The sequence below is a fragment of the Leucoraja erinacea genome, chromosome 27 (genome assembly GCF_028641065.1).
Source record: "Leucoraja erinacea ecotype New England chromosome 27, Leri_hhj_1, whole genome shotgun sequence".
Classification (NCBI taxonomy): Eukaryota; Metazoa; Chordata; class Chondrichthyes; order Rajiformes; family Rajidae; genus Leucoraja; species Leucoraja erinaceus.
The window spans coordinates 23,097,020-23,119,999 of NC_073403.1; positions in this window are offsets into that span (position 1 = coordinate 23,097,020).

The following is a 22,980-nucleotide window of genomic DNA, read 5'->3' on the forward strand; positions in this document are numbered from 1 at the left end:
CAAACTTGTACAACTTTGGAGTGTGGGAGAAAACTGAAGATCTCAAAAAAATCCAAGCAGGTCACGGGGAAAACGTAAAAAACTCCATATAGACAATCACCCATAGTCAGGATCAAACCTTTTAGAAGGATCTTCAAGTTTTGAAATTATCCTTATACACTTACTTGGATATTTTCCAATACTTTTCACTGAGAGCAAACAAATATTTCGATATGGCCAATGCGCAAGTTAAGTAAGGTTAAATCGAACTGTCTCTATTTATAATGTCCCGAAGATACATTCCAGTAAATAATTATTAATTTTACTTTAAGCACCCACATCTTGACAGAGTATTTCAAATTAATAGTAACATCAACTTGATAATTCCCTTTGTGCTTATTTGCTGTCATACAAACGTCATATCTATTGTCTTCCTGGTTCACATCTGCTTAACTTGTTGTGATGCTTTACAATGTTCCCAGGTATGCCTGGTTCTGTTTAGACGGCACGATGGTGCAGCAGTAGAGTTGCTGCCTGACTACGGATGCTGTCTGGACAGAGTTTGTACTTTCTCTCCGTGACTCGCATGGGTCTTCTCCGGGCGGTCCAGTTTCCGCTCACATTCCAAAGACGGACAGATTTGTTGGCTAATTGGCTTCGGTAAAAATTGTCCATAGGGTGCATGATAGTGTTAGTGCATGGGGTGAACGATGGTCGGCACAGCCTCGGTGGGCCAAAGGGCCTGGTTCTGTGTCGTATCACTGAAGTCGAATTAAACACAATCCACAACATGAGGCAGAGGATGGAATAATATTGTATGGTGCCAAAGAAACCTGGGTGGTCCATGCTGTGTTTGCCCATGAACATTTAATTAACAAGAGGAAGAGGCCATATCATTACTGAAGGGAGAATATAGCCTTCAATCAATTGCGGGGGAGCAGATGGATGACGAGATCGGTGGGATCTCCAACAGTGTGTTAGAATAGCAGCTGCGTGAATCTGATGCCAGTATTTAATCTCAGAATGCAGTGGAGCACAGCACCACAGCGGTCCAACAGAGAGCCTGTGTAGAAATACTGCAGATGGGATGTAGTGGAATCAGCAGTGACATGCAACCATTGTTCCAAGGTGTGCTATTGTCAGCCACAATTGCAACCCCCCTCTGCTCCTCTGACAAAACAATACGAACCATTCTAAACTGCTTACAGAATGACAGACTTGAGTTCATTGTGGCATTTACATCTTATGCTTCAAGGAGCTCGTGTTTCAATGCACTGATAATTAGCTAGTTATTGTTTCCAGCTGTTTCCTAACTCCTTTGTGCTGAGCTAAACCCACGAAAAAAAACAAGATTATGTTAACACCATCCAATTTAACGTTACAACCGTTAATTATTTTTGGATTAGCGCTAAGGGTAAAGTTTATTGTAACAATACAAGACGTTTCTAAGAATGTAGCAGCAAAGTTTTAGTTTGGGTTTAAGTTGGAAACAAGATGGAAACAATCTCTTCGGCCCACTGAGTCCACGTTGAACATCAAACGCGTTTACACTAATTCTATGTCATCCCACTTTCACATCCACTAGTGGCAATTTTACAGTGACCAATTTATCTTCAAACTCGCACGTCTTTGGGATTAAGGAGGAAATTGGAGCACGGAGGAAGCCCATGGAGAACGTGCAAACTCCACACAGACAGCGCTCGAGGTCAGGATCAAACCCACGTCTCCTGCACTGTATCTTAACCTTAAACTTTGGGTTTGTTTAAAAACTGGATAACACATGATAAAGTTTGGATTTCCCATACTGACTTAGTCCAGCTAAACATGTTTCAGTGAATTCTTCGTCCCTGCGTGTACCCTTCAAGCTTCTATTGAATCTTATGCAGAAGAAAATCAATTAAAAAACAATTAAAATTGACAAACTCAACTGGTAATTTTCCCTGCATTCTGAGAATAAATTCTTCAATTCAAATTATGATATGACTTTCTAATGGAAAGCGTGTTTAAAGAATGCAGGATGAAAAAATTATTTATGGTTATTAATGGTTAAGATTTTTCCTAATCGTATTCAAGCCAGCCATGCAGATACAGCTTCACTGAAATGAATTAGGATTAATCTGTCTTTAACTATATCCATTCATTTTCATATTTGTTCCAGCAGAGCACAGATTGCTTTAAAATAAACAAATGTACTGGATAGTGATAAAGTGGTGGCATCAGGGCTGCACGCTCCTGAATTATTAATATAAAGCAACTCATGTTCGAAATTTGCGGAAAATGAGAACTGATGAATTTGGCTCTGGCTGAGGGAAGCTGACAAGCGATTGAAAACGAACCTTTGGGCAAAGGGACTACAGGAGGAAATGTACAGGAGGGACGTTCAACAGCTCATGTCATTGACACTATGGAGCACTATCCCACACACTAGGGACAATTTACAATTAACAGAAGGCAATTAACCTACAAACCTGCACACCACAGTCAGAGTCATACAGCGTGGAAACGGGCCCTTCAGCCCAACTTGCCCACAACGATCAACATGCCCCATCTACACTAGTCCCACCTGCCTACATTTGGGCCATATCCCTCTAAACCAATCCTATCTATTTAACTGTCTAAATGCTTCTTAAACATTGTGATAATACCTGCCTCAACTACCTCGGGTTCCGATTAAAATTTTCCCCCTTCGCCTTAAACCTATGTCCTCTGGTTCTCAATTCCCCTCCTCTGGGCAAGAGACTCTGTGCATCTACCCGATCTATCCCTCTCATGATTTTGTACACCTCTATAAGATCAACCCTCATCCTCCTGCACTCCAAGGAATAGAGTCCTAGCCCGCTCAACCTCTCCCTATAGCTCAGGTCCTGGAATCTTGGTAACATTCTCATAAATCTTCCCTGCACACTTTCCAGCTTGGAGTTTCTTTGGAGTGTACAGAGATATGCTGTATCACTAAACTAAACTACACTAAATTGTTAACTGAAAAATGCACTCATTCAGAGGGTGATGTGCAACCGCTGCACCTGAGGTTCGACTTAAAGCCAGGTCAGTGCAGCCATGATATAGCAGCACCAATCGCCGCACCTATGAACCTGTATGTCTTTGGAGTGTGGGAAAAATCCGAAGATCTCAGAGAACATCTACGCAGGTCACAGGGAGAATGTACAAACTCCGTACAGAGTACAGACAAGCACCCATAGTCGGGGTCAAACCTGGCGCTGTAAGGCAGTAGCTCTACCGCTGCACCACCGTGCCAACCAGACATTAGTCTGTATGTGTTCCTCTCCATTCATGGTAACTGGGACAGTTTCAGCCAAGTCTAATGAAGTTTGGAACATTATCAAGCAAGGAGAGGCAGGGGGCAATGGCACATTTGCCTTTTGCCTGCCGCTGATCAACTGGAACAGGAGGAACTAGCAGATTGCATTGCAGGTCTGGAGCACTAAACAAGGATTCATTGAGTCACTGAAAAACAATGGATGTGTGGATGGGAACACTATGAGATTCTCTTTGCTGTTATGTTTTAATATGCTGTTTAAATGAGGAGGAATGAGCTCATAAAACAATCTCCCCTAGGGCGAGCACCAGATTTATTTTCATTATTTTGGAGCCAAATATGGAAGGTTCTATTGATGACAGCAAGGTTTCTAATTAAATTTCTTCCAGATGGACAGATTAATATTTAGGACTTCAATCTGGCATATAATATTTTATAAACACGATTCTGCTGTTCGAGTCTGAGGTTTAGCCCAGTAATATTTCTAGAGGAATCCTTGTTGTAAGCATTCATTCCACTTAAGCCAGCGGTTTCATCGTGTTAAGGAAACCATTTGTCATCTTTAATATCTTATTGTGCTTCTCTCTAATTTACTTGATTTCTTTAATGTTCAGAGGAGATGGGTTATATCATCTGACACGCACAGGGCATTGTTGCATCCTTGAATGATGAATGATCTAATGTTCCCCATGACAAAGTTACAAATCTCATGTCATGATCATAGCAACTGTGGAATAATAAAGGAGCATCCAAAGATTTAGGTTTAGTTTTAGGCTCATTATTATCATGCGTACCAAGGTACAATAAAAAACTTTGGCTGCGTGCTATCCAACCCAGTCAGATAATACTATATATGACTAGTTTAGTTGAGAGATACAGTGCGGAAACACTGTATGCCCACTGATTTCATGCCGACCTGCGATCCTCGTACACTAGCGCTATCTTACACATTAGGAACAATTTACAATTTTACCAAAGCCAATTAGCCTGCAAATCTGTACGTCTTTGGAATGTAGGGGGAAACCAGAGCTCTCGAAGAAAACCCACGCAGGTCACAGGGAGAACGCATACAGACAGCACGTGGTCAGGATCGAAGCCGGGTCTCAGGCGCTGTGAGGCAGCAGCTCTACCACTGCACCACCGTGCAACCTACAATCAGACCAAATTCAAGTACAAGGGATCGAGGGAAGAAAAAGATACAGTGTGGAGAATATAATTCTCAGCGTTGTAATAGTTCCAGAGAAAAAGTCGAACTCCTGAGGTGAGGTAGGTTGGAGAATTGGGATGTACCCTAGCTTGTGGAAGGCCCATTCTGAAGGTACTATCGCAATGTTTAAGAAACATTTAGACAGGCACATGAATAGGCCAGGAGTAGAGGGATATGAGCCATACACAGGCAGGTGGGATTAGTGTAGATGGGACATGATGGTCAGTGTGGGCCAGTTGGTCAGAAGGGCTTGTTTCTACACTGTATGACTATGAGTCTATCTATCTTCTATACTATTACTAAAACTCTCAGCTTGACCACTTCCAGTCTGTGTTGTTTTTAAATTTGCGCTAAAACGGTACCCTATATCGCTAGGATTTATTCGCCAGCTTACTCACCGTTCTCCTCTGCTCCAAGCGCACTATGTTTTGTTCTGATCGGTGGAATATTACAAAAGTTATGAAGGTTTAAAAAATCGTGAGATGAGCAGATTGGTCTTTTCGCCTGTCAGTCACCATGAAGATAACGCCACTTCTGGGGGCGAGGAGAATAAAGCCCCGGAGGCCGGGCGTGAGTCCACAAGTCAGGCATGAGTCAGTCAGCAATCCTGGAAGCCGTGGATGAGTGAAATGTGGCTCCAGAAGCCATGGGTGAGTGAACTGTGGCTCCAAAAGCTGCGAGTGAGTGAACTGTGGCTCCAAAAGCTGTGATTGAGTGAACTGTGGCTCCAGAAGCCGCCCGGTGTGCGGAGGCAGCCCAGAGAGTGTGGAGCCTGCCTGATTGCTGCAAACACGAGATCCTGGGGAAGTGAGGAGTGAAAGTGGGGGGATTGAGGGAGCTGGGCGTTGGCGGGGCCGGGCGCCAGGCACTGGCGGGGCTCACCACCCCCGCCCACACACCCCCATCCCCCTCCCCTCACACCACCCCCCTGCAGCAGGACACAGCAGTGCTTCTCCCCCCCCCCCCCCCCCTACCTGCCCCTGCTTCAAGCCGTCCCCTCCCTCGGCTACAGAATGCTCTCTCCGGCCCCCACCTGAAGCCTCCCTGTCCCCAGCTGCAGGACTAGCTCAAGAATCCATTCAGCCCACAATGTCCATACTAGCCCTCTGAAAACCAGTCCCTTCGGTCCACAACACCCAGACTAGGGCTCCAGAGACCCCCCCCCCACTGGCCACCGCCTGGCTGTCCCCCTCCCCAGGCTGCAGGGCAATCCCCCCTCCCCACCGGCCCCCGACAGCCCCGCCTGAAGCCGACCCCCCGGCTGCAGAATGCAACAAGAGATGCAACAAGAAAGAATGGACTGAATAAATCTCCTCTTTAACATTTAAATTGTTGATATATTTTGCTGTTCACATTTAAGCTTCAATAAATCCCTTTTCCATTTGCCGTGCCCGTCAGCTGCACCTGCGTGGTAATAGCTGCGTGTTCTACGTCACAATGGGAACCCAATGGATGGGAGCCGGAATGGGGGGTTTGCGCCGCCGGAGTGAGTGCCGCTAGGGGCAGTGTATGGGGGGGGTTTGTGGTGGGGTGGAGTGAGTGGGTGGGGGGGAGGGCAAGTGGGAATATTGGAATTGGGGGAGAGGGGAAGGGGGACTAGGGGGGTGTGATCATGGGACATCCCACAATGGGCTCTATAACCTGTCAGCCGCGCCTGTGCTCAGTTGGTGGGACTATGCGTGCAGTACAGAGGAATATTGGAATTGGTGTTAATAGAGGTGGAAAATAGTGCGTTGGGGGACCAGAAAGCCTCCCATGTGAGAATGGGACCCAACAGATCCCACTTAGTATAGTGGCTCTATAAGTCTGATCATAGAGGAGAAGATGCTGTTCTTGAGTCTGGTGATACACTCTTTATAGCTGCAATACAGATCAGAACATTGTGATATTTTCTTTGCTGTCTGTCTGTCTGTCTGTCTGTCTGTCTGTCTGTCTGTCTGTCTGTCTGTCTACCCATCTATCTACCCACTGATCCATCCACCGATCCATCCACCGATCCATCCACCGATCCATCCATCTATCCATCCATCTATCTATCCATCCATCTATCCATTCTGATCTTGTTATCTTCCTGTTTGGCGGTCATTCTATTTGCGCAAACACGCTACGCGATGGCGGTACGATTTTTCTCCAGCCTACTCACCGTTCTCCTATGCTGCGATTGCACCAAGCTTCATTCCGATCGGTGGAAGCTGGTAAGAGTTATCGATGTTTAAAAATCTAAAAATCAGAGCGTGCCCAGATCGATTGCCTCTCCTGCCATTCAGCGCAGCGCGGATTGGTCCCTTCTACTGCCACTGCGTGGGATGGTCCGCCCCTTCCTGTGTCATTGCGTCTTTACTGCAGCTGCTGGAGGCTCTGGATGGCCGACGGAGGTCTCCAAGCGAACACAATTTTCGGAGGGAGGGAGCGGAAACAACCTGACCCGCCCGACCCAAAGCATCCCAGCCCAGCCAGCGCGGAGTCGGAGTTGGCGGTGATGTCGCCAAATGGAAGCGGAAATACTGATCCCGGCGGAGGAGAAGAACCAGTGACCAGCGACAAGCAAAGCGACCAGCACCGGCTGTGAGTCCCCATCGCACCCCAACCCCTTCCCCTCTGGTCCCTCTTGCTGGCTCTTGCCCCCCTCCCCCATGATACCACCCAAGCTCTCTCCCCCACTGCCTCCACCCTTCCGCCCCACCCCCACACCCCTCCTCCCCGCAACCCTCCCCCACAACCCCACCCCCCACATACCCCTCCCTCCCACACACCCCTCCCTTCCACACACCCCTCAAACCCTCTCCTGCCCCACACACACCCCTCCCTTCCACACCCCCAAACCTGCCCACATACACCTCTCACATACCCCACATACCACCCCCTTCCACACCCCCCCCCACTCCCCACAACCCCCCCCCCCACACACCCCCACATCACACACCCCCACAATGCCCCCCACAACGCCACCCCCCCAGCCCACAACCCCCTCCCCCCCACACCCCCCCCCCCCCCCCCTCCCTCCCCCCCCCCCCACCCCCCACCCCCCCCCCCCCAACACCCCCCCCCACACTACACCCCCCCCCACCCCCCCCCCCCACCTCCACAACCCCCCCCCCCCCCCCATATCCCCCCCCCTCCCCCCACAACCTCCCCTCCCAGTGGGTCCCACAGTCTAGTGATCATCTAAAGTCAGTACCCTCTTTCTGCTTTTTCCCCATATCCATTGATTCCTTTAGCCCAAAGAGCTAAATCTAACTCTCTCATGAAAACATCCAGTGAATTGGCATAGAGGTGGCAGCTGGGACTCTCTCAGAATTCAGTGCTTGGGCATCAGATATTCATAATATATAATGAAGGAACAGAACGTAATATTTCAAAACTTAGCAGAGATAGGAAATTGGTTGGGAATGTGCGGAGGGTGCAGAGAGACATCAAGGCAACGTTGAAGGGCAGAGTGAGTAAACAAGGGAATGATAGATTCAGCAGTGTGCAGGCAAATCTGATGTTATTGACTCTGGAAGCATAAACATAAAGGCGGTATATTATTTGAATGGTGTTTGTTTGCCAAGCATTGATGTACAAGGAGGCATGTGTGTTCTTGTACAGCAGTTACTGAATACAAACTTTAGAGATACAGCGCGGAAACAGGCCCTTTGGCCCACTGAGTCCGTGCCGACCAACGATAACCCCACACACTAGCACTGTCCCACACACTAGGGACAATTTACAATTATCCAGAAGCTAATGTTAAATTAAATCTGTTTAAGAAGGAACTGGAGAAACTCAGCGGGTGAGGACGTCTCTATTGAGCGAAGGAAATAGGCAACGTTTCGGGCTGAAACCCTTCTTCAGACTTTCATCTACCGTTAATTAAATCTGCATGTCTTTCGAGTGTAGGAAGAAACCGGAGCTCCTGGAGAAAACCCACGCGGTCACAGGGTGAATGTACAAACCGCATACAAACAGCACCCGTAGTCAAGATCGAACCAGAGTCTCTGGGGTTGTAAGGCAGCAACTCCACCGCTGTGCCGCCCCTAATGCCCCTGTCCCACTTAGGAAACCTGAATGGAAACCTCTTGTGACCTTGCCCGCGACCCAAGGTTTCCCATGAGGTCGCCGGAGGTTTTGGTCAGGCTCCCTAATGGTCAAAAGTGGTTTCTGCATGGTCGAGGCTTCATCTAGATTGCTTCGATTGTTTCAACAAAATCAAAACCGGCCTCGACTAAAAATAGGTTGCCGTTTGGTCGAAGCCAGTGGATTGGGGTCGCTATTTACTTACAGGCAGTCGAAGGCCATCTCCTTCGCTGACCAGCCATTTTGATTGGCTCATTGGAATTTTCAGGACCTAGAAGACCCGCCGGTTGGTAAAATGCCCGCTAAACTTTATTAAACTTCTTAAAACTGTCTCCACTCCTTCTCCCCGCCATCTCCCCGCCATTTCCCCGGCTTCTCCTCCCCTTCTCTTCCCCTTCTCTCTCCTTTTCCCTGTCTTTCTCTCTCCTTCTTTCCCCTTCTCTCCCGCGCTCTCTAAAGGCCTTACTGTGCTCTGTGGCAGCCGTTTACCTTCCTCTTCATCATGCAGACAGCGCTCCTTCGCTCTCCATGGCCCCCACCTTCGCGATGTGTTTGTGTGTGTGTGCGGTTGGTAGATGCAACTCACGCTTCGGTCGATCCAGGTCGAGGCTTTCCAGGCGAGTGACCAAAACCTCCGGCGACCTCATGGAAACCTTGGGTCGTGGGCAAGGTCACCAGAGGTTTCAGTTCAGGTTTCCTAAGTGAGACAGGGGCATAACACGTAGCTGTAGCAAGCAGTTAACAAGGAAAACGGTGTGCTGTCCTCCATATCAAGAGGAGTTGCGGGCAGGACCAATGATGTCTTGCTACAATTAACCACAGCCTTGATGAAACCGTGCTGGAGCTTTGCGTGCAGTTTTGATTCTTCACCTAAGGAAGGATATAGATGGAGTGCAAGGAAATTTCACACACGACTACCAGATGAGGAGAGAATGGATTGTTAGGCTTGTATTGTGTACAATTTAGAACAATGAGGGGGATTTAATTGAAAGTACATTATTCTGACGGTGCTAGAGGAATTGGATGTGGGGGGATTGCTTCTCTAGCAGAGTGGGAGGTTTAGAATGAAGGAGCACCGTTTCAGGTAATGACATTATAAAGTTAGGATGGAGATGAGGAGGAATTTCTTTTTGCAGAGCATGGCAAACCTTAGAATTTATACCAGCAGGGGCTTGGGACGCAGAATCATTGATTAAATTAAAGGCACTGAGTAAGTTCCAGATGCAAGAGGATGCTGTGAGGATGCAGGGTGACTTGGACAAGTTGGGTGAGTGGGCAGATGCATGGCAGATGCAGTATAATGTGGATAAACGTGCAGTTATCCACTTTGGAGGCAAGAACGGGAAGGACGATTATTATCTGAATGGTGTCAGGTTAGGAAAAGGGGAAGTACAAAGAGACCTGGGTATCCTAGTACATCAGTCACTGAAAGTAAGCATACCGGTACAACAGGCAGTGAAGAAAGCTAATGGCATGTTGGACTTCATAACAAGAGGAGTTGAATATAGGAGCAAAGAGGTCCTTCTGCGGTTGTACAGGGCCCAGGTGAGACCACACCTGGAGTATTGTGTGCAGTTTTGGTCTCCTAATTTGAAGAAGGACATTTTTGCTATTGAGGGAGTGTAGCGTAGGTTCACAATGTTAATTCCCGGAATGAAAGAATGGAACGATTGGGCTTGTATTCATTGGAATTTAGAAGGATGAGAGGGAATCTTATAGAAACATATAAAATTATTAAGGGATTGGACATGCTGGATGCAGGAAGCATGTTCCCGATGTTGGGGGAGTCCAGAACCAGGGGCCACAGTTTAAGAATAAGGGGTAAACCATTTAGAACTGAGATGAGGAAAAACCTTTTCACACTTTGTGAATTTGTTGAATCCTCTGCCGCAGAAGGCAGTGGAGGCCAATTCACTGGATGATCAGCCATGATCACATTGAATGGAGGTGCTGGCTCGAAGGGCCAAATGGCCTCCTATTGCACCTATTATCTATGTATCTTGAATGGTGGACCACACTCAAGCGAGGAACAACCTGTTCTTGCTTCTATTTTCCATGTCTCTAAATATGATTGGAGTGATACATGGTCAGCTTTAATGGCACCATTACTGGCTATGTTAAACTAACATAAAATAACACCATATCCTTCCATTCTCTAAATATCCCTCTGCCTCTGGAAAAGCCTCTTAAACACCATTAAGGTATCTGCCTCTGGCAGTCATTTCTGGCAGTGCATTCCAGGCACCCACTAATTTCTGTGTAAAAACAAGTTTGTCCTTCACATCTCTTTCAAGTTTTGCCCCTCTCATCTTAAAGTTGTGTCCTCTCATTTTAGGGGAAAGGGTTCTGAGGAGATGTTTTTTTTTCCCGAGATCTCTCTCGTCATCAGCAACATTCAGGCATTTTGTGTTAAAGGCTTGTGCAGAGAGGTCAGGAGAAGGGCTTGAGTAACCAAAGATCCTATAGCTCTAGGATCTTTGGTCCCCACTAATAATGTCGTGCTGCTCTCCACAGGCTTCCAGCGTGCAGGATTCCCGAAGCCACAACAGGGAAGTCCAACTGCGAGGAGTTGTGTTTTAGTTTCAAATATATTTTTTAATTTTATTTTTTATAGTTTATTTTTTTGGAAATCAAAAATGATTAAGAGACTTTTTAGATGGGCACATGGATACGCAGGCGATAGAATGGAATGGAATGGAATGGATCACATGCAGGAGTAGTTTAACATGGCTCATGTTTGGTGTGCACACAGCGTGGGCCACAGGGCCTGTTCCTGTGCCCTACTGGAGATATCTGTGATGATTTAGTATTTTGGCCTTGAGCCTAGATCAGGGGTTCATAATATGTCATCAGACATGCCCATGGATCCATAGGTAGAGTAGAAGGTCAGAAATATTGGGATGATGTTCAACGTTTCATAAGATTTCAGAAATTAACAGAAACATAAAGCAAAATTAGTTTCCAGTTGCACACTTTGTTGGACACACTCCTCTGTTTTCCAACTGTTTAACATGAATGAACATTATACATTTAAAATGGTCCTAACTTCCTTTATTATGTCTGCTGAGATATGACGTCTATTTTATTCTGAGAGATATTCAACAAATTGTCATTTATTGCAAAATCAGCCATGTACTTACCATCCAGATGTGAAATATTGATTCTTTATGTAATAAAGGAGCATTATCTAGGGTTTATTTATATTTTTGGAGTACAAATTTTGAGTCAATTGAAATGACATATTGTGAATTGTTCATCTAACCAACACAAATGTAAAACCAGTATTTGTTCTTCTGGGTTGGATTTGGTGAAGGAACTATTCCAAAAGATGCAGACACACAAGGAACTGCAGATGTTGGAGTCTTGAGTAAAACAGGGCTGGATTAATTCAGCGTGTGAGGCAGCATCTGTGGAGGAATGGACAAGTGACGTTTGGGTCGGGATCCTTCCTCAGGCTGGTCCCTTCTTCAAACTATTCAAACATTTGTTCTTATTATTTATTTGAATTCCTTGTTTCCTCATTCGGTGTCTGTAGAGGATACCACGGCTTCACAAGAGGTAACCTAGGTTTGAGTTCTTTATAGGAACTGCAGGAAACAGGATCCACTAACCAGGATGCAAGATTGAGGCCCCCTTCCACCTGCTGATGCTAAGGATTCGGATGCCTGTGTGTAAATTGATCTCCATTGACTATCTGTCAACATCTCCAAGCTGTTATGAGGGTATGACCCGTGCCCACGTCACTCAGTGGAGGAACCTAAAGCCTGTATCAGTTACAAAGCTGCACACCACCATCAAGGTCATTACCACCCTTTGGTACAAGCACTTTGCTTGGCAGGAGTAGGAAATCCAGAGGTTCTGTTGTGGTTCTAAGGTTCCAGCAGAATGCCTTGCATGTTTTGTGAAATCAACTAAAAAAATCTATTGAGCAGGACTACAACATTTAGGTTTAGGTACAGTATATTCCGATCACATGTATCAAGCTATAGTGATAAACTTTATTTTGCATGCTATCCAAATAGATCAGATATACCATACATAGATACAATCAGTTCAAACATAGAGTAAATGAGTGCAGAATATAGTTCTCAGCATTGTAGCAAATTGTAGTGCATCAGTTCCTTAAAGTCCAATGTCCTCAATGGGGTAGAGGTGAATTGGACAAGACCCTAGCTCATAGAAGGATCGTTCAGAAGCCTGATAACGGAGGGATGACACAGTCCCTGTGTCTGAAGATAGACACAAAAAGTTGGAGTAACTCAGCGGGACAGGCAGCTTTCTCTGGAGAGAAGGAATTGGTAATGTTTCGGGTCGAGACCCTTCTACAGAACCTCAGTCCCTGAGTCTGGTTGTGCGCGCTTTCAAGCTTCTCTACCTTCTGCTGGACAGGAGCAGGGAGAAGGTGGAATGAATCGAGTGGGACAAGTCTTCGATTATGTTGGCTGCTTTTTTGAGGCAGCGTGAAATGTAGCCGGAGTTAATGGTGGGAGATCTGGTCTGTGTGATGGACTGGGCTGCATCATCAACTCTCTGCAATTCCTTGCAGTCTTGAGTAGAGCTGTTTCCAAACCAAGCTGTGATGCAACTCAACAGTATGCTTTCTATGATGTATCTGTATAAGTTTACAAGTGTCCTTGGAGACACAGTGGTTTATCAATAACTCTGCCAAGTTTTCCCTCTGGCTGGAAATGTTTCAGGGAGAATGTTTGTAGTGATTTATTCTCTCAAACATTTCCAGCCATTGTGGGAGAAAGCTGAGCACAGTGAATGATAAACTATTGTGCATTCCATGTACATGAGTGCAAGTATCACTCTGAACACACGCACTTCCAGTCAAACCAGTTGTTAGTGTGCCTGGATTTGAGTCGCCACATGAAGGCGCAGACAAAGCTACAATGAATCCCATGCCAGGTCCTCCTTTATTCTTGGTGCGTGTCTGTCCTCCAACACCAACGTGGCCCGGCCTCAACCACTGGCACCCTCAACGACCGCCAGTGCCCTCATCAGCCGCCGACTTGACCTCCTTCAGTGCCCTCATCAGCCGCCGACTTGACCTCCTTGTTGACTGTCGTGCTGACCTTCTCTATGACCCACCGCCGGGTCCAATCGTTACGCTTCCATGGCGCCAACCCAGAATCTGGCCGCGAGTATCTGCCGGCCGTCACCTTCATGGGTTTGGATGGCCATCACTGAGCCTAGCACGTTGATACTGATCTATCTCCATCCTTCCTCCAATGGACATGCCTGCAGTCAGTTAGCTGACCCTCGACTTTCACCCTCCGCTCAAGAACTGCCTTAGAAAGAAAAGTTTCCCAAACAAATTCCCACACTACTGGAAGCTGCAGCATGAACAAACTGTTTATTAAAACTTGGAATGAGTGAACTTCTAACCTAGCCTGCCAGTTTAGTTTAGTTTAGTTTAGAGATACAGCGTTCAAACAAGCCCTTCGACCCACCGAGTCCGTGCTGACCGTGCTGACGTGCTGACACTAACCTATCCTATATACATTAGGGACAAGTTATAATTTTACCGAAGCCAATTAAAATACAAACCTAAAAGTCGCTACAGTGTGGGTTGAAACCAGAGCACCCGGAGAAAACGCTTGCAGGTCACGGGGAGAACGTACTGTACAAACCATCAATATTGGTGGTTTGTGATAAATAATTTTACTAGCGTAGACAAGATATTAGGCTGAACCTGTGCAGGGGAGGTTGATTTGACAGGAATACAATGCATTATTCAGTATTAGATAAAAAGTATTTTTAGGCATGTTTTTTTTTCCTTGCTTAATGCAATGAAATCAGCAAATCTTTTCTACGCAGACAATGAAATACTCTGACCACATAGATCACATCTGGATAATTGACCCTCAGGGTCTGCATTTGGGAAAATAGACCTCAAACATAGTAAGCATTTTATTAAATATTATTGAGTGGAGTGGATGTGTGGGGCATGTAATTAAATACTAGTAAAGCTCCTGTACTAAACACAAGTAAATGGACGTTCATTGAAAAAGAAGAATATTTTTAGAATTGATTCCCAAACAGTCAGCAGAAAAAAAGATTAAGCCAAATAGTTTGTCGAAACTAAATGGAAAACTGTTCCGTCTGTACTGCATCAAGAACATGGGTCTGGGATACTGAGTTAACAAATTCGATCATGCCTTTATAAAGCCTAAGTCCATTGACATCATCTCAGTCCTGGCTCTTTCATTTAATTACTTTTGAAACCTCCATTTTGCAGAATAAAACTTACAGAAGTGTTGCACCGTGGACATTTGCAACTCAGTACATATTTTCTAAATGTCAAAGATAGACACAAAATGCTGGAGTAACTCAGCGGGACAGGCAGCATCTCTGAATAGAAGGAATGGGTGACGCTTCGGGTCGAGACCCTTCTTCAGACTCTAAAGTTCTACTTGTTAGCTAGGATTAGTAAAGTCTCCCTGGTATTAGCTGGGTGGGAACTAATCTGGGCATGGGAGGGCATAGCAATGCCAGAAATGGAAGTTAGCTGAGATGATTCATTCATGGCTGATCTATTTTTCCCTCTCAACCACATTCTCCTGCCTTCTCCCCATAATCCCTAACACCCGTACTAATCAATAATCTAAGTTTGCCCACCTTCTCCACTGCATCTTGTAAACTTCTTGTACAATCCATCCAAAGCCTCCATATCCTTTCTGTAACCGGGCGATAGAACAACACTCTGTACTCCAAATGTTGTCTAACCAAAGTCTTACAGAGTTAAAAATTATAGATGTGAAATCTTCCTGTGGGTGCATTTGCGAGTAATATACCTTCCTTTCAACTGCTTTATCTCAATTAATCCTTGTTGCCATGAAGGTACACTGGTGATCTGGGCCTCATCAGGGGTAATGCAGTGGGCAAGAGCTAAAGAGCTCGTAGTGATATCTCTTGTAGATACTTTGAAGGTAATGGTGATGTTTTCCTCTGCAGTAAACAATCAGTGGCTGGAGATTCAGTTTGCAATACACAATTAAGCTAACCACAGCAAATATTACTGTCGAAACAAAGAGCTGCAGATGCTGATCTTTACCAAAGAAAGGCACAAAGTGCTGGAGTAACTCAGTGGGTCAAGCAACATCCCTGGAGAAGAAGGATATGTGACGTTTCGGGTCAGGACCCTTCTTCAGACCCTTCTTCTGACTCTTCCTGCATTTGTTTACAATGTCAAAATATTAGTTATTAAAGCAATATGCAGCTCATTTCAAATGTAGAATACTGTCTACAAATATTCAGCATCAGCAATAGTTCAGTTATTTGCACACTCGTCTCTGAGTCAGAACATTGCTGGCAGGAACAGGTCATCTGGCCCAGCATATCTGTGTTGAGCTAAACTAATCTCTTTTGCCTGCACTTATCCATACTCCACCATTCCCTGCATGTTCATGTGCCTGTCTGAAAGCCTCTTTAACACCACTGTCGTGATTGCTTCCACCACTACCCCTACCAGCACATTCCAGGCACCCACCACGCGTAAATAAATTTGCCCCACACATCTGAGGAAATGCCCAGCAGATCAGACCATGCTAATGAAGAAAGAAAAAACAAGTCCATATTACTGATGAATGGGGATGTGGGATAGATGGGTTGGGCATAGGGAATATCTCTGTTAGGCTGAGGCTAGGGTTGCCATGGTGACAAGATGCTGTCTGGTTGACCGATTCGTGAGGACTGTTAAATGTAGCGAACATAAACAAAGGAACATGCAAAATCTGAAGTACTGGATTATAGGGAATTATAGAATTACAGGAAATGCCAGCAGATTTAAGCCTGTTAATGGAGAGCGGGAAACTGATCCTCAGCAGAACTGGTTGGTTTTGATAAAGTGGCCAAGAAGGAACACTGCTGAGGGGGCTGAGGTAATTCAGCATGTCTCCGACGACTCTTACAAAATCCTGCAGATGCACTGTAGAACGCATACTGTCGGATTGCATCACAGCTTGGTTTGGGAACAGCTCTGGCCAAAACTGCAAGAAACTGCAGAGTTGTAGGTGTAGCCCAGTCCATCGTACAGACCAGACTCCCCACCCTTGACTCCATCTATGCTTCATGCTATCTCGCAAAAGCAGTCATTATAATCAAAGACTTGTTCCACTCCAATCATTTCTTTTTCTCCCTCTCCTATCTACAGAAGCTTGAATGCGCGCACCACCAGACTCATGAATGATTTTTTTCCACTCTGTTATTGGGCTTCTGAACAGTACTTCCGTAAACTAGGGTACTGTCCGATTCACCTTTAACCCCATGGGGACATTGGGCTTTGTCTATGAAACTGATGCGCTATAATGCTGAGAACTGTACTCTGCACTTTGTACCTTTCCTTTGCTCTACCTACTGTACTCGAGTTTGACTAGATTTTATTTATGTACAGTGTATCTGATCTATGCGGATAGATGCAAAACAAAGCTTTGCACTGTACCTCGGTATATGTGACAATAATAAACCTGGATCTAATCCTAAATTAGATCATGTGGGGTCTGCTGTAGGTCGTTCATCTGTTACATTGACTTGGCTTATCTTTCTCCATTAACAAGGTCTGTTGTGTTGGGTATTCCATCCAGTGCTGCATTTCACAGTTTTAATGTATTCCTTGATTATCTTCTTTCTATCTAACATCCCTCGTTAACTTATTAACCAGGTGGTTTCATGGACATCTTATCACCACGGCAAACCGGACCTCACCCTATCGGTGATATTTCCTTTGTCCTACCCATCCCACATCTCTTCCTGTAAATTTAAAACACTTGTTTTTCTCCCTTTCTCAGTTCTGACGAACAATTTTCGACCCAAAATCCTAACTCCTTTACCCTTTCCACAGTGGCTGCATGGCTTGCTCAGTATCTCCAGTCTTTTCTGCCAATCTTTCTGATTTTGAGCATCTGCAGTTTTTTTTTGCTTTTCGTCTTCTAAAATTCAAGTTGGTAGCACGGCGGCGCAGCAGAAGAGCTACTGCCTTACAGTGTCAGAGAGCCGGGTTTGAGCCTGACTACGGTTGCTGTCTTTAAGGACTTTGTACGTTCTCCCCGTGAGCTGCGTGGGTTTTCTCCGAGATCTTCGGTTTTCTCCCATGCTCCAAAGACGTACAGGTTTGTAGGTTAATTGCCTTGGTATAAATGTAAAATTGTCCCTAGTGTGTGTAGAATAGTGTTAGTGTGCGGGGGATCATTGGTCAGTGCGGACTCGGTTGGCCAAGAGGCCTGTTCCGTGCTGTATCTCTAAACTAAACTAAACTACAATCAGTAGTCAATGTACACACTTCACTACGTTGTGCATTTGGAAGACTAATACCACTGCTATGATTTCAATTTGGAACAGTTATGACTAAGAATACTGAGGCATATTCAAAGCTACATTAATGTGAAATTTTGACAAGGGTTCACAAGAGCTTGACGTGCAGAAGAGAGAACGGTAACGCTAGCCATGGGCTAATATTTATACAGTCTGTTTAACAGCTTTACTTGCCCTCATTTTGCCCTCAATGTCTGGATCAAACAATATAGCAATGAAGCCTCTGTATTCATTTGGAATTCCATTGCAACCAGCCTGAGGCCCACAGCTGCTTTGTGAACCCTTCTCAAGCTGCGCCCATGACTTTGAGAAAATATATATGACCTCGACAATGTACCACTGCCTAAACCGCAGTGAATATTATTATAAGCAGTGTGTTTTCACATTGACATTTGGATAAGGCTAGAGGTTTTGATTTCAAGTGGTAATCCCACTCGCAAAGCACTGAATTCATTACAATGCTCCAAGGAGCGATATCATTCTTATTCATGAGTTTTATGATGGTCTTATGTTACACTCAGTGCTAACTGCACCCATGCATCATGTTGTGGCCATGTTGTTTCAACAGGTGCAACACAGCTACTGTTGGTTAAAAAAAAAACCCAGAGAAAAAATACTACAGCAAAAGAGAAATTAAAAAATCCTGAAAATATCACATGAAAAAAAAGAGAGAAAAATTAGGCCCTTGGCTTTCAACAATATACAGGTGAGATTTACAACTGTACAGGTGAGATTTACTGTTTAACAGTTTGCAAATGACAAACACTTACACAAACACACACACACGCTCACAAACACATCCATGCTCCTTCCTACATAAAGACCAATGCACACACATTGTCACATTACCGACTGCCCTTTGTAGTTGATCTTAACTCTTACCACTCAATAAACACCATCGCTGATCTTCCAACCTACCTCTTTGAGGTCATTGTACTTTTTTGTCAGAATTGTTACGCTACAATGCTGAAAAGCTATATTCTGCACTACATTATCTTTCTCTTCACTCAAACTGTTGCACGTGTTTGGCTTAATTGTATTCATGTATAGTATTATCAGATTTGATTGGATAACGTGCAAAAAGCTTCACAATGTGACTTAGTATATGTGACAATAATAATTAACCAAACCAAACCAAACCACTGACTGCATTAATTCTTTATCATATTATGGAAGGGGTTGTTGGAGTCCAGTATAGTTCAGGTTGTATTTATCTTGCACAGCCTGGAATTTGTGAATATCTCATCTCCATGGAGGGTCTGAGAAGCTACAATTTTGAATAAACTATTGTATTTTCTTTCCATTTGAGGAATCCCCTATTGCAATCAAAGGCAATCATTCCCATCAATTAGCAGATGCACTTCAGAAGTGTAAGGTGTGGTTTAGCTGCCAACAATATCGCACACGCCACCTCTTCCAATACTTTATCTCAATTCTAATGCCTGGCCTGGGGCTAGACAGCACCAACACATCAGGACTTCAGACCAAGGGCAAAAGTCTCCAACACGAGCCTATCTTCAGTGGACCCAACGGGCTGCGGCTGGCAGGGCAAGAGCCGCCATGAAAGCCCCTGCTCATCCCCCATGGCCGCATGCAAGACCCGGGAGACTGTGGCCTACAAGAGGTAGTCCTTCGATCCAGCACCTGCTTGTCCCAGGAGACCGGGAGGCTGGAGCTGGTGATAAACAATGGGCACGATGGCCGATGGCCGAGGAGCAAGGCCGGTTGGAGAGGGAACCAGACTCTGGCCTCCTGCACCCTCAAGGTTGGCTACAGGAGGAGCCCTGGGTCACAAAGGTGGACGGGCAAGGGGAGGGACATCGCGTCCTAGGAAGGCGATGGCTGGAGGCCTGCAGCAGCCTGGGGCATGCCTGGATCAGACACCACTCCTAAGAACTATGGAGCAGTCTGGACTTTGAAAATGGCGCCAAAACATGACTACTCTTGCATGAAGGCTCAGTAGACTATTTCTGTACACTTGCTAATCGAGGATATGCTTGGGTATGCAATACTGTACTGGACTGTATATAAGAAAATAATTTTACTGTGTGTTTGCACGTGACAGCACTGCGAGCTGTACGTTAATTCCAATTCATGCACCATTTTGATTGGGAATATAGAGCTGATCCTTCAACGATTTTGGGATGCAATCCTGAAATGACTTACAAAACCAGCACTCTGGCTGTATCTTCTGAATTAACCCTTAAACTCTTCTTGGAATCTGACTGTGTATCAATTAATTTTGGTTAAATGTTTGAAACCAGCAAAAATACAATAAAGGCCAACTTTCATCAAACTGTTCAGCTGGTCTGTATCAGTACATGGCTCATTATTGCGTGAAATATTATCAATTATTTTTATTGATTAATGGGGTTGTCCCACTGTACGAGCTAATTGAAGAGTTCTCCCGAGTTTCCCCTGATTCGAACACGGAGAATTACGGTAATATCCGCTCGTGGGTACTAGGGGCTCTCGTGGACATTTTTTAACATGTTGAAAATTTTTCACGAGTCTTCAGGAGCTTACCGCATTTCCCGAGTACCTGCCGTTAGCGTTACGAGCCGCTAAGAGACGTCCCGAGCTCCGATGTACCCCCAACGTACATTCTACGCGTTTACCACGAGTTTGATTTTTTTTTTTAACTCGGGAGAGCTCTTGGGTAAACATGTATAGTGGGACAGGCCCATTAGTTAGCAAATTGAATTATTTCAGTGACAGAGAACTATTTACCAAATTACTTTAAAGAATTGTAGAATGAATTACAAACATGATCATCTATTGTGTAAGTTGTTTATTTACTTTAGTTATACAGCGTGGAAACTGGCCCTTTGGCCCACAGAGGCCGTGCTGACCAGCGATCATCCCATGCACTAACACCATCCTACACACTAGGGACAATATACAATTTACAGAAGCCGATTAGCCTACAATCCTGCACATCTTTGAAGTGTGGGAGGAATCCAAAGCACCCGGAGAAAACCCACACTGTCACAGGAAGAATGTACAAACTCCGTACGAACCCGTTGTTAGGATCGAACCCGGGTCTCTGGTACAGTAAGGCTGCAGCTTTGCCAGCGGTACCACTGTGCCGCCATAGTTCAATATATAGTTAAATAGATTGGAAACTCTATCAATGGTTATCACCAGCATGAAAACAAATATCCTGACAATATTATTTTTCTTTTTAAAACAGGTAAAAATAATTTTCCTTCATATTTATTCAGACTAATACACAAGTTTCTGTCAAAGGTGTAATACTTAGACCAGAAAAGAGGACAATATCCAGTTAAAAAATCGGCTCTTTATTGGACAGCTCTTACAAATATCAGACACAGGCACAATGGGCCGAATGGCCTACACCAGTACTTTCTGATTCTACTCCTCAACTCATGTCTTCACAAAAGTTACAAAAGTCGCCACTATTTCTAATACCAGGACCTAGAAATAAGATAATGAAGTGACATTTTTGGCAGCTACACAACCCAATTGCTATGAAAAGTAAAACATTGACCAAAATTGGTGACTTATTCCATGGATTGTGAAGTTTTCGAACCAACCCTCACAACTCAAATCTTGCATGTTATTTATTTTTAATTGTGTTTTGCACTAATCGCTTGCTTTTTTAAACACAGACTTCTTTCTTTTAAAAATGTTAGGTATAATTTATGTTTTGCTCTGTTTGTGTGAGTCTTACATGCCTGTGCAAGATTGTCATTGTACCTGTATTTCACTATGCTTGTGTGTTAGAAAAATACAATCAGCATTGTAACCATATGAACAAATTATTGCTATTATCGAGAAGTCATTTACAAATAGCTGGGATTAATTCCTCCCCTTCCTCAGCCCTCCTGCTGTCTCCTCCCATCCCCCAGCCTTCGGGCTCCTCCTCCTTTTTCCTTTCTTCTCCTCGTCCCCCCACCCCCCATCAGTCTGAAGAAGGGTTTCGGCCCAAAACGTTGCCTATTTCCTTCGCTCCACAGATGCTGCTGCACCCCCTGAGTTTCTCCAGCTTTTATGTGTACCTTCGATTTTCCAGCACCTGCAGTTCCTTCTTGAACAAATGAGGAGTCTGGAGTCCGGAGTCCAGAACAAGCCTTTTACTAGAAACCTGATAAACAAGAATTTAAAAACACAGCTTGGGGGGGGGGGTGGTGGGGGGGGGGGGGGGGGGGAGGGGTGAAACCAAGACTAAGCAAAGACTTGGACATAATTGATCACAGGACAACAGTTTATGCCGCCCTCCATGGTCAGCATGTAGATCAGCGTGGACTGTAACATGGCATGAGTCAGGGTAGGTTATTTCAATAAGTTTTCCTTCCAGGTGTAAAACCAACTTCATTTCCATTTCTACTGTGCTGGAATAAGCATGCTAACTGGTAGATGTTCCCGCTTTAAGACTTTGATTGCAAGGGTGGAGTGAGGGGTATCGTGAGGTTGAAAAGAGGTGCACAATGTCCCACACAGTGGCTGCAGTGGGAGTCAGAGGAGGCAATGATGAACAGGGGTATATCTGATCAAAAATCTAACTTAACAAGCTATATTGATTGGAGACACGTACTCTTTAAGGTTAGATTATTAAATCACTAGAAATTTACATTGTTCTGATAATCAGTTACTTGGCAACATGCATTTGAAGTGCAACGTGAAGGGATAATTATTGCTATCATTGAGATGTCATTTACAAATAGCTGGGATTAATTTCACATCATTTCTATATAATCTGTTTATAGATTGCACAGCCCATTTCTACATTTGGGATATGTAAAAATTACATAGAATAGTAAATGAATGGATAATCACGAATTGTTGAAATGCGGCCTGTTTTTCTCTAACATAACAGGATACTGAGAATGTGTAAATCCAATAAGAAGCTCTTAGGATAGACACAAACAGCTGGAGTAACTCATGCACTGTCCATTCATTGTCCACCTCTCCACATCAGCAACTATATCTCTCAGTTCCCTTATCCCTAACCAGTCGAAAGAATACATCACCCACTCCTTCTCTCCGAAGATGCTGCATGTCCCGCTGAGTTATTCCAGCTTTTTGTGTCTATCTTTGGTGTAAACCAGCATCTCCTATACAAGGAGCCCTTAAGCGCCTGTTCCACTTGGGCATCAATTGCAAGTCACGCAGGTGGCGTGCG